Here is a 13,709-nt window from a genome sequence, read left to right as displayed (position 1 = left end):
TTTTTTCATGTGCGTTCCCTCCCTGCAGTATTGTTCTCACAGGCATAGTTTGCCCTGTAGTGGAAGCCCATTTCACAGACAAGGAAGGAGGTCGAAGGCAATTTTGCTTTGTTAACTAACAGTTAATATTGAGTACAAACCTTACCCCTTTGCATGCGAAGTATATCATTGTCTAGGACATCTCTAGACCGTAAAAATCTATCCAAACCTGACGAGTCATTCCATCTCAGCCGTACACTGAAAGCTATGACACGGAGGTGGAATACGTTCGTTCTCCTCCTAAAATAACAATGCATTATTTTGCAATAATTATTTTTATTTCAAAATGTAATAAAAACTGAAAACGTCTTGTGTTAAAACACAAATGTTTTCCAATAAATGCAATAGTATAGCGTTATGCAATCTTAAAAGAGAAGTCAACGCAAACATTTTTTTTTCCAAGACTATGTTCTATGCAAGCCCACTAGTTGAAACAGGGCATTCTGATAAATATTGCGTTTGTGGGATAAGTGTTAATCCACTCGTTTTCAGCCATCTCTGGGGGCGGCCATTTTGTCTTCTGTCAACTGAAAATGACATCTCAAGTGCTCACAACGACCAATCACGGCTCAGATTCAGAAAACAGGTCAGCCGTGATTGGTTGTTGTGAGCAGTTGTGATGTCTTTTTCAGTCGACAGAAGACAAAATGGCCGCCTCCAGTCATGGCTAAAAACTAGTGCATTTTGCTGCTTAACTCATATTCCACAAACGTAAAAATTAATCAGAATGCCTAGTGGGCCTGCTAGGAACATATTCTTGAAAAAAATATGTTTGGGTTGACTTCTGCTTTAAATATTCTCGTGATTTACCCCTGGCCTGCTCTGGACCGCATCATCATCATCATCATCATCATCATCATCATATTCATCACATGACGACGGTCTTGTGTTGGCAGCTAAATGCTCTCTTAGTTATCTTTGGTCTGGGAGCGGTATGGGACGAAGGTGAAAATCCACTCCCGTGTCACCCTCTTACCGAGAGTCCTAACAATGAGAAAAATACACATTGATTTAATGAAAGACAGATTTTTAACATCTTTGGTATGTGTAATGTGGGTTTAATATTTGTGAAAATAATTTGTGTTGCTCTTCTGCTTGCAATAGTGACACAGTAAATGTGCACTTAACAATGCCACACCTGTGGCAGACCATCTTTATTTTGGCGGTTATATACTCACACATATTGGAACACTTGTACTTAAGTCACACTTATAACACGTGTGCATAGGGCTGCACAATATATTGAAAAAACATCGCAAAGACATGCAGTAATTTTCTTATGGAATTGTATGCTTCTATCTGAATTTGACCGGTCAGATGCAGACTTAAATGCAGAGCTGGGCATTCCGCCTACGTGACAGGCCAGCCCGCCTATCCGTCTATAACTGATGCCCAGTTTGTTGAAGTTCGTAGTCGAAAACGCTAACAGAATCCTGTTTAAAATGGCAGTCGGACTGGCCTACAGGCGATTACTATTTGGTCCGGCGGGTGGATAAACGGACGGCGGGAGGGTACCCCCGGCTGTTGGCAGAAGGTAATAAACGGACCGCGAATCTTTCGTAAAATGCCCCGCTCTGCTTAAATGTGCATCGCCACCCAGTAGTTGGACATTATCTAGGGAATTACAATGAATTAGCTAAGAACACATTGAGCTTCCTTATTTTGCCGCATGAAAAAAACAAACTTCTTTCATTAGATAATAAAAATTTAATTTCTTTAGGTACATGTTAAATATCACAATAACCCTAACCATTATAGTCAACATCCATCTCGCATATTGCTTTTTTTTCCAGTATCGTGCAGCCCTAGTGTGCATCACCTTCATTTTCACAAACCACCCTTTTCATTTTGAATACTATGACACATTATGACACAGATAATGACTGTATTTTGGGTTGGGTCCTTGATGTTTTCAGTTGCTATGGTTCTTTATTTTGTCACATTTATTATGTGAGATAGGATTGGGCATGGCGTGATGTCTCTCAGTATTTAAGATCAAGTTGCATAATGACACGTCAGAATGTCGAGCTTTCTTCCATGCCTTCTGCGTCCAGCCCCGTTCTGTGTTGTTACTTTGTATTTAAAGACTTTTCCACTACTGTGTTCTGTCTACTTCTGGGGACACATTCTGCTCCTCATGTGCCATAGTGAAAATTACTGTTGGCAAATACACACTTTCTTTTTGTTTTGTATTGACTAAGACTTTTTAAACACCTCTCATCTGCAATAAGATGGGTTAGGCCTTGTACTGCTCATAAAAAGCAGTACAGATAATGAAAGGATCTCTTTCGTTTTGGATACTCCTGAGTTAAGTAATGATTGTCCGTCGTTGTCCTTAGAGCTTCACATCCAAGAATGTCAAAGCACTCGTCCAGGACCTCCTCGATGCAAAGATTGAGCCCGAGGAATTCACTAGTCATCTGCAGGCGGAGCTGAAGTCGTCCCCACAGCCATACCTCATCCCCTTCCTCAAGAAAAGTCTACCTCACTGTTCAAAGACAGAAAGACTTTAGCTTTGGCATGTTTCTTTTCAAGTCTTTGCTGGTGACACAGATTAAGAAACTAAGCACTCAGTCAAAGCATGTTATAAATAATATCATCCATGATCAGCCAAAAAAGTAAAGATAAATGTATCAAATAAATCAAGTTGTTTGTTCAAAGAGAAAAATTGCGCTATCCATCTTATTGTAATTGCACTATGCTTTCTTTTGTTTTGAAGCACAAAACCATGAGTTTTCAAAAGGAAAGCATTGACTGTCATTGCATCTACTTTGCAGTCCCTTTTATCCTTGCTTTTCATCTTGTATTTATTTATATATTTGGAAAAAGGAAGCAATTTATCTTTTATTTATTTCTAACCTCAAGGGGAACAACATGAGAAGTTTATAATTGAGGTGATCATGCAGTAATGAATGATCCCAAACACTAAGCTCAAAGATTGGCAACTAGCGGCCCACACTCAGATATGCTCAATCCACGCTGGCTAACTTTTCTTTTTACCAGGGAAAATGTACGACAGTGATAAGGACGGCACTACACAAAACACTTGAGTTGCCAAACTTTATGTTTTAACACTTAATACTTCCAGAGAGGGGCACTTTACCCTTTTTTGCCGATCCATCCTCCGCCCGCGACCTGGGTACCGTCCCTCCATCTTAATTCATAAAAGTAATTGTCCTCCGACCCCATCCGTCCTCGTCCTTTTAAAGCGCTTCCATCCTAACACTCCGTCAGTCAGCCCCCCCCCCGAAAAAAAGCATCCACGCACTCATACATTACTCAAACATTATTTAAAGATCATTAGCTAGTTAGTTTCCCATGCACACCCACTTACCGGATGGGAGTATCGTGAGTGGATTGAATTGTTTACAACTGTATAACCAGAGATGGGCATTACATCCCAGAGAGGAAATGGAGGACGAGAAGTCTCTGAAAAAGAACGGACTAAGGAAGGACAGAAGTGGGTTTTGGTCTACCCCTCTATTCGTCTCTAACTGGGTCAAGTACCGATTTATGTGATGTGTTGGGTTCTTTTACGCTTGTAATCCGAACCTGTCGTCGCAGACGGAAATGTCATGTGCTTTTCTTCTCACCGTAACTCCTGAACCGTTTGCGCTAGCAACGTAATTCAAGCGGATTCTAAAAGCAGAGAAGCGGAACTTTGTGACGATACCCGATACATTACAGTAGCTGGCAGGCTTTCATGTGAGGGAGAAGGAGGAAGCCATGCATCTTCATGGATAGTGACGCATCAGACAGCAAATGACGCATGTTTTTCAAATCACCGTAAACCATGAACCGTTTGTGCTAGCAACGTAATTCCAACGGATTCTGAATGCAAAGAAACTGAGCTTTGTGACAATACCAAATATGTTTCACTAAGACATGGATATCTGTCTTTAAGATGGTAGGTTTTCATGTGTTATATATCTTAACAAAACACTTATTTTGTGAGTATCACATCCACCCCAACAAACAAAGATGGCTCCTGACATTTGTTACACTCAAAACTTTTTTTTTTTTGGCATGAAATATGTGTATGGCATATACCACTGTGGTGTGTGTTGGCCAAACTGTTGGGTCATGTGTGGCAAAACATGTACGGGAGCTGAATTAACTTGTGAAGGGACAGGCTCCATTTGAGTGTGTATTGAAGGTTGGCCCAGTGACTCATAGGTGAACATTGGCCTCCTCACTCTAGTTGACCTTCTAACCTCTCTATGTACATTTTCCACTGATCCAGTTATCATAGGGGGAGAACATGGCCTTCCCATCTGTACTTGTTCAGCATTGCCACGTTTGTCATCCTCTTCAGGTTGAGGTAAGTGTATGCCATCAAGTTGTTCATGTCTGTCAGGTAAGTTTGTTCCATCCATGTTTGTCTCATCTCTTCCAGGAGTCTCTTGTCTATGTAGTAATGTATTTGGATGTTCATTATGGGTCGTGGTCGGTTCTGTTGGTGTCTGAACAGGTGTTGTTACAGGAGGGGGCGGATTTGGCACTGACATTTGCTCTCTTCCTGAGGCCATTGATATGTCATTTCCACTTTCCTCATTCTCAGTCCTGAACTTTGGGTGTTCTCAACCAATAACGTCCAGCCCACTCATCATCGTCGTCATGATCATCATCACTGTGTGGTATCTCATCCTTGGCGGCAGAGTTTGTGCTTCGTTGAGGTTGATTTTACCTGTGAGGGTATGTGACAGTGTCTTTTGACTGTGCTGGGCTTTCAACTGGCAAGTCGTTGACTAACAGGAGCAGATTCCTGTGCACAGTTCGGTTCTTAGCATTTGGATCTCCCTCAGGATGTATGACATATACCGAATTGTCTGCGACTTGCTTCTTCACCACATAAATCCTTTTCTCCCAGTATGATCGCAGCTTACCGGAACCACCTTGTTCACTCATGCACATCATTCTCACTCACATCATTCACACTAGTACTCGATTGCCTGGTTTGAGGGTCACTCCCCTTGTCTTTTGGTCATAGTAGCACTTGTTCTTGGCACTTGATGACCAGCTGGTTTTGTTTGCGATTCTGTAGGCTTCTGTCATCCTTTTTGTCCATTTCTCCACATAACCTGTGTGTGCCAATGGTCCGGTACTGTGTACTAATCAAAATAAAAGATCCACTGGTAGGCGAGGGTGTTGCCCATACAGTAGATAATGAGGTGAGTGTCCAGTAGACCCATGGCGAGTACAATTATATGCGTGGATCATTTGTGGTAAGTGCTCTTTCCGTCTCTCCTTGGTCTGTCAGTGTCCATAACATTTGCAGCAGTGTGCGGTTAAACCGCTCAGCAGGGTTACACTGCGGATGATATGGGGATGTTCGTGAGTGTCCAACTCCTGACAGCCACGCAAAGGTATGGAAAGGTTTATTCTCAAACTCACCCCCTTGTTCATGGTGGAGGCGGTTTGGATAGCCAAATCGAGGTATATAGTCATTATACAGATGTTCAGCTGCCGTTTGTCCAGATTTGATTTTGGTTGGGTAAGCTTGAGCAAGTGGTCTATTACTACCAAAATGTACTAAAAGCTTCCTTTGCTCTTCTCCAGATGCAAGAGGTCCATGCAAACCAAATCAAGAGGGAAAGCAGAGGTCAGGCTGCCCATGGGTGCGCGCACATGTGTGCTGGGTTTCTTCTGTTTTCTGCAACTGCACTTTCTTGAGACATATTCTTCTATGCATCTCTTCATATACGGCCAATAGAAACATTCTCTGGCGAGTTGGAGTACTCATTCTGTGCCAACGTGCCCCATGTTGTCATGGAAGTGTTTTAAGGCAACTGACCGGTACTTGACAGGTAGGAGTAACTGTTTTCTTGCTGGTGTTCGACGGTAGAGTACTCCATTCTCCAAATGTAATTGATTCCACTCATGAAGGAGCTTGCGAGTAAGTCCACCCACTGATCTTTTCATCTCCTCTGTTAGCACATCTCTGGCCTGTTTTAGTTTAATTAATTCTCCTATTTCAGGGTCATTTCGTTGCGCTTTTGCCAGCTCCTCTTGGCTTATCTCTGGCAAAAGGGAATGAGGCTGTCGCACGATGTCGGCTGAACGGGTGTAAAGTGCAGCTATCCATGCCGCATCTTTCTTCCGAGCTGCCCTACTCCCTTCCCACGTTGCACGTAGCAAGTCCGGAGACAGTTCCTCAGTGCATGCAGCTGCACAATTGTCAATATTGAGTGGGATTCGTGAGAGTGTGTCGGCGTCTATGTTACTTTTTCCAGGTCTATATTTGATATTGAAGCGGAACCCTGACAATTCTCCAACCCAGCGGTGTCCCACGGCATTCAGCTTCGCAGTGCTCATGACGTGTTTAAGTGGGGTATTATCAGTGTAGATGGTAAAATGTGGATCATAGAAGAGATAGTCCCTAAATTTCTCACATACTGCCCACTTTAGAGCAAAAAATTCAAGTTTTCCACTGTGAAGTCTGTAGTTCCATTCCGCTGGTGTCAAAGTTCGGGATCCATATGCAATCACTCACATTTTTTCCACCCTGTTGTTGATAAAGAATTGCACCCAGCCCTTTCTCCGATGCATCTGTGTGTAGACTGAAGGGTGACTCGGGGTATGCGAGGACTGGAGGGTTAATCAACATATTAATTAGTCTTTCCATGGTGGTTTGATGATCAGGCTTCCATTCAATAGGTGTTTTGGATGGAAGTTGTGGACCTTTGGACGAGGAAGAAGTGGAGGCATGGAAGACCTAACTTGTAACAGCTCATACAATGGTTTGGCTATTTTAGCAAAGTCCTGTACAAAAGAACGATAATAACTTAAGAAGCCGAGACCAACTGTTTGAGGTGTTTTGGTCTTCAAAGCCAGCACCGCCTCAAAGTCTTTGGGGTCAATTCGAACTCCCTCGGATGACACTAGGCGCCCAACATAACGTACCTCCTTCCGGAACATTTCACACTTCTCGGCACGTAGTTTCACCCTATGGTGCTGCAGAGCTTGGAGAACCTTGCGAATCACCTCCACGTGGTCACTGAAGGATTTGGAATAGGACAGTAGGTCATCCAGGTACGGAATGCAACACTCGTCTCTCAGGGAGCCTAACATTTCCTCCATGCTCTTCTGGAAAGCTGCAGGTGCATGGGAATGTCCGAATGGGATCCTGATCCACTCGTAAAACCCCCAGGGAGTGATGAAGGCCAGCAGATGTCGTGACCCCTCTGCAACAAATCCCTGATGGTAAGCTTTACAAGTGGAATCTGTAGCGGGTCCCGACCAGGTCACTGCTGACAGATATATATGATATAGATAATCCTTCGATGTGGAGTACGCTGGATATATGAAAAATAACACACATAAATCACCGATTTCACCTATTGCTCTTTCTCCATCAACTTGGATTATCTTTATCTACAAGTTCATTTAAATTTTATACTGCAATCCTGTACTTCTGTTGATTTGTATGCTTTACATTAAAGCGCTGGTTATTCAATCATAGTTAGATAATATATAGCATGGTCAATTCACATTGCTTCCTTTTACAAATTTACAAAAAAATATTAACGGCGAAACTTGTTTTACACAGAAAATACACATTTCCCATTTACTCACATGCTCTATCATCAATCATGTACACTGTCATCAATCACATATGTGTATCCCAAACACATTAGCTTTTTCTCTCTTCTTAAAAGAGTATTTTTATCATAAGTAATAATCTTCAACAAGAGAATGACTACATCTTGCAGTTAAACTAAATTACATTTAAACTCAACGAAATTCCATTGAAATCATTATAACGGCTGCCTTTCAACGTCTCGCTCATACACTTGCTGTGATTAATGTGCGCCAGGGATTACAGTCGTGATCGTCCACAACATTACTAATATTGCTGGTTTCGTTTCAAGTATTGTACTTGACACACAAATGATTTTCGCTTCTCACACAAAAAGAAACAATCCGCAAATGCCCAGGAGCCAAAAGAAACGAACGAAAGAATACATAGAGTTGCTGCGTCATACTTCCTCGACGCCATTACACGGGGTCACCATTTCCGCGCAATTCAAATACACCTACGGCACTTCTAGCCTACATGCAACACATCACTGGGTATACATAAGTGCCTACAAACATTTGTAATCATAGTAAAAATAAGTGACTGACCTGGATGTATGAAAAATAACACACATAAATCAGCGACGCGGTTCCTCCATCAACTTGGATTATGAGCCACACTTCCGCAATACATCGTGATGTCCCTGTGACGCTGCAGGTCAGTGCTGCCACCCAGTGTCCACTTTGCAAAACAACATACTGCAATAGTTCTGAATATGAATCACACAGAATGAAATGAAACAATTACAATAACCCAAAATGACTCTTTCATGGAAATAAATAAAAAATAAATATATCTTAACAAGACACTTATTTTGTGAGTATGACATTAGAGAAGGCGGAAGCGGTGCGTCGTGGTGGAGAGAGGAGGCTTGAGATTCGAGAAGTTTGGAGAGGTTTGCGAAGGGCACACACTCGGTGCACAGAAAAACGATGAGTTGGCCAGTCACAACTTCATCATGCACAGGGAGCTGAGCAGGATGTGGCACCAGAGGCCACTCACATGCCAGGTCTTCAGGAGCAGCTGTGTGCACAGCTGCTTGGTGTGACTGGCCCCTGCAAACCCCACGCTCAGGGCCACTTTCCTGTCCCCACCAACACATAAGTGGACACTGCCAGAAGCCAGACAGCCAGCATGGGGAGGAAGCAGTGCACAGTCTGCAAAAAAACATACCTTTGATGTGTAAAGAGTGCAAAGTTGGGCTGTGTCTTCAGTTGGCCAGAAACTGCTTCAGTGCCTACCACTGCTCCAGCTAAAAAAAAACGCCTGGGCAAAGACACATGTAAAAGCCTGTAGCATGGACACTATTAGGTTAACGCAAACACAACAATTTCAACAGTTGTAAAATAATTTAAATTACATTTTTACAATCTTTGAATTGTTGTTCATGTATATGAACACTTTATTTTTAAAAATATGTTGGGAATTCAAATCTGTTTTTTTCTTGTTATTGTTTAACCAGTTATAACCTATAATATTGACAAATACCGTAATGCCATGGATTATGCCACAGGAGTCAGGATGCCATTTCACTGATTGACAAAAACACTCCCAGCCTGTCTTGTGTGTGTAAAAAGGTGGATAGCAGTTTTGTTTCGTCAACTGTTAACCTTTATACATAATTATCCCTTTGCATGTATGAAGTATTACTAAGTACGTCCTTGTGTGGGACATCTTTAGACCGTAAAAATCTCGCCTACATACACGTATGACAAATTTTTTGAACTAACACATTTTTTTTAATGAACAACATATGAGGTTGCAAACATAAGAAAGGATCAATTTTGACTCGCGTATCTCACGCTTCTTCCTCCCTCTGTCCTGATGCGGCTCCACTGTAGCGATTTTTTCTACTCCCCTTTGCCGAGAGAGAAGTTAAAGCTAGTTGTGGCCTCTTGATTTCTCTCTTGGGCGAGAAGATGAGGAAAAACTGACATGCCACCTTCGATTAGATTTGAAAACTGTAAGAACGAAACTTGAAAGGTACCAGGTCTTGCGCAGTTAAGTGTAAGTTCATCCTTCTATCGTTATTCACTATTTTGTCCTCTTCTTCCTCTTCTCCCACTTCTCCCTCACTAAATTAAATTTAGTAAGCCCACATCTCCTCCATGCTGTGCATTCTGTGCAAGACATGGAGGAGATGTATTCAAATTGATCTACGGTACTTTAGCCAATCAGGATGCAGAATACAATGCAAGGGTTTGAAAAACAGCATGATGTATTGCACTGTAAAAAATACAGGCAATCAATCAGGAAACATTTCGGGTTGGTACACTGTAAAAAGCAGCATACAAAATAGCACTGTAAAAAAAAAAATCTGCGATATAGCGAGTCGGCGAAATGTGAACTGTGATATAGTGTGGGACTATATCACAGTCCGATGCAAGCTAGTTTAATTTTCCTGATCAAAAAACTGTTTTCTTTTGTGTGTGTGGGTGTGTGCATATATGTGAAAAATGAGCCATCCTGGTTAAATAGTCCCTTCAATTTCATTTCCACTTTGTTTTCTTCATCTTTTACTACAATACACTAAGTGTAACCTAAATGAATTTCCATAACTGCACAAGTGGGTTCTTTTTGTTAAGGCAATTTTCATGTAGTGTATTGGTTTCTCTGCTATGGGCCACTCCAAAATGCTCCATCAAATTCAGCCCTTTGCCGTGCTTTTGGTTTCAAAAGAAGAACTATTGTTGTCAAGACAGAGAGAATAATTGCATTTTCAAGATCAGGTCGCCTCGACATATTTTCTAATGTGACCTGCAAAAGTTATTCAAGTTCAAGTCCCATTCCTCTTTTTTTTTCTTTTTGCATTTTTTTATATGCAACACTGTGTCCTGTGCAGGCACAACTCAGAATTTGAAGAACAAGCCTCTTACTCTTTCATTATTAAAACCAGAACAATAAAATAGTTTTTGAAGCATTTATACATAAAATTAATTTGTTTCTTGATGATGTGTTTGACTATTTAACTTAATGAAATCCTCTGTGTTCTTTGACATCTATTAAAAGTGTCCATCTTAATAATGAAAACATGTTTTATAATAATTTGTAGGAATGTTTCTTAATAGAGTTAATATAGGTTTATGGTGGTGACCAGGGCCGAATTTACCAACGGGCTTACCTGCCCTTGAGCCCAGGGGCCTACGGAAGTCGGGGGCCTATCAGATTACATTTTTTTGTAGATTTTTCTGTCAATCAATTTACATTCTTGCCATGAGTTGACCAAGCCACAGGAGATTCTGTGGATCACCGTGGTCAAATTGTTTCATATTATTCTACCACTTGTTTAAATTCATTGATACTGCTGCTGCAGTACACAAAGCCCTCTCAAGGGGGCCTTTTCGGAATGCATTAAATTCCACATTATTCTGTCATTTGTTTATTTGTCAGTCAATCATGTCATCGTGGCATCCGCAGATCAATCACACACCCATACCGGCCCAACGTCAGGCTATAGACACCCCCTCACGCGCGCACACGCTGGCTCGCGGCCTCCGCCATGGTGGCTACTACCGGTGCGAGAAGATGCCGGCTGGCCTCGCTCAGAGGGTGTAAGAAACGCGGTGCTTGCTGTAATTCCTGAGGAGGAGGCGAGAAGGGGATGCCGACGCTGGGACCCTCGGCCTCTTTGTAGAACGGGCGCCCCGGATGGCTGCCCGCAGGCCAGAGGAGCTGTCAAGCCGAAAGCCGGCACGACGACGTAATTGGTTCTTATTTTGGTATGTAGAATGCCCGCCTCTTCTTTTGCTCCTTGTCCATACCATTGTCAAAGTGTGGCATTTCCTCAACCCATTAGGGCCTAAAGCGCCTGGCTCAACAGCTCCCCAAAACCTAAGGTCGTGTTTGGAATTACCCTTGAAAACCTGATGTTTTCCCAGAAATTCAACACCTACAAAATAATTAATATCTCAGCCCCTGTAGCAGACAGAAACATAATTCCAAAAGAATTTGAGAGCTTATACATGTGGCTTTCACACAGACTCGAGTTTAGAGGTAAAAATAAAGTGTCAGTGCAAGAGAATCACTACGTTTATTTATTTTTTTTTAAATCGAGTCGTAATTACAATTCCTTTTCTGTTGCTGGTCCTTCCCATTGGTTGTTAGGCAGCCCCCTCTCTGTCCATTTTTAATAACCCGGTTGATGACACATTTCTTTTCTCTGGCTTTTGATCAGACCAGAAGTTTTCGGTTCTTTTCCGGCGTCAATTGTATATAGTGTTTTGTGTCAATGTATTGGTTTTATTTATTTATGTTTTATTATCTATATTTACTAATACGTGTATCACAGCCTTTTATTGTTGTTTTATTTATTGTATTGTTTTGTATTGGCTGGCAACCAATTCAGGGTGTCCCCCGCCTACTGCCCGAAGATGGGTGGGATAGGCTCCAGCACGCCCTGCGACCCTTGTGAGGAGAAGCGGTATCGATAATGGATGGATGGATGGTATTGTTTTGTGCTTTGTTACAGCTCTAGCTGTTATGAAATGCGCTGTATAAATTGTATTGAATTGTATCCTTTTTTCTGTTACAAAAACATCATAATTGTCATTATCTACAAACATATATCTTAACAATATATCAAGTTCGACTGGTTCTACTGGTTCAAACTCCTAAATCACGTCATCTATCACTGCCATTACTCATTTTAGAGCTCCCGCGATCGATTGTGCCGCCATTACTGCTTGAAAAATATGATACAAAACAGATTGTCACGATATCCTCCAACGACTCACAACACCGTCACATGTCTATTCTGATGCGTTAAGAGACCGAAAATTACATAAATAGAAAATAACGTATATGTTCTCCCGGCTTTAAGGGTAGAAAGACGCACCAGAGCTCCCGGCTCTGGTAGTAGAAACGCGGTTAGGCGCTCCCGTACTTAATGGGTTAAATTAGTGGCAAGTTTTCTACCCTGCCAAAATGGCCTTGTTTGGATTTGGCGCAAAGCAATATGGGATGCGTCATACCAGCATCCAGAGCTCTATTTTGTGTTTTGTATATTTTTCTACTTCATTACTTTTTCATACTATTATGATCTGAGGAAGTATTGTAGCCGCAACCACGTGTGCTAATTTTGTTAAGTGTAGTTGTGTGCAATTCTATTAAAATATATGTTTTTTAATTCATAGAAGTGATTGGAAAATGGTTTATAAAACTATAGTGTGTGAATCTTTTGAATTGTTTGAATTATCTCAGAAAAGCTCTTTATGCCAATGGGCAGCGAACAATTGCAGTGTTTTTCAAAGGCAGCAAATGTTGCGTCCACGTCAGGGTTCGTTCAATGTTGCAAATATTCGCAAAACCTTAGGCAATAGTTTTACGGAATATCCTGAACATGTTAAAAATTCCCTTGCGACAAGAAAAATACAGGCGAACGTCTGACGACAATTTGGCAAGGATTTACAACCTGGAACGAAGCCTGACGTGAACGTGTCGGAAATGTTCACCCCTAATTTGGGATAGGGGTTTATATTTCATGGTTAGCCCCGGGGCCTATGAGAAAGTAAAGGCGGCCATGCTGGTGACATTTTTGACTGAGAGAAATTTTCCCACATGTTCAATCTCATCATCTTGTTTCAGAATCCAAAACAATCGGAGGTCAACCAGCGTTAGAGAAATTACTGTATTGTGCTTGACTTTGGAGGTTCCACAGCCAGCACACAACCATTTATACATGGGCCAATTTCGAGTCAACTGAATCTGTATGTTTTTGAACTGTGGGAGAAAGCCAAAGTATCTGGGGGAATATACAAACGCCATCAAATAATTTGAGGAAAAAAAAGAGCTAGACCATTTTCAAATTCAGATCCCTGAGGTAACAGTGCAAGGCAATGTGCTGTTCTCCAAAGCACTTTATTTCCTTATTTCCGAATGAATGGCTCTGAATGAAAAACTATGTATTGAGATGTTTCAACTCAAAGTTTAGTTCACTTTAAAATGTGCATATGCTTTTCTGAATATCATGCCTGATGGAGTTTAATAACTTGGGGAAAGTTGCCTTTTATCATCATTCATCCTAATACCGTAAAAGATCTCAGACAAAAGACCTCTTGACTTGTCTCATTTTCTCTCTCTTGCTTTATCTACT

General features: G+C 41.6%; 1 long non-coding RNA gene across 2 annotated transcripts; it reads right to left on the bottom strand.

Moving 5' to 3' along the window:
• Positions 1–702: 702 nt before the first annotated feature.
• LOC147137856 (uncharacterized) lies at positions 703–8,252 on the bottom strand. 2 transcript variants are annotated; one of them, XR_015089327.1, is made up of 3 exons: positions 8,167–8,252; positions 6,943–7,223; positions 703–2,527 (listed from the first exon to the last, which is right to left on the bottom strand). It is a non-coding gene; the product is annotated as an uncharacterized LOC147137856 (long non-coding RNA). The 2 variants fall into 2 exon arrangements; XR_015089326.1 differs by having other exon boundaries at positions 6,943–7,334; positions 8,167–8,244.
• Between the last annotated feature and the right edge of the window lie 5,457 nt (positions 8,253–13,709).

Source organism: Filicampus tigris, chromosome 13 (genome assembly GCF_054856515.1).
Source record: "Filicampus tigris isolate MCC_2025a chromosome 13, RoL_Ftig_1.0, whole genome shotgun sequence".
NCBI classification, from domain to species: Eukaryota; Metazoa; Chordata; class Actinopteri; order Syngnathiformes; family Syngnathidae; genus Filicampus; species Filicampus tigris.
This window is presented reverse-complemented; position numbering and strand designations above follow the sequence as displayed.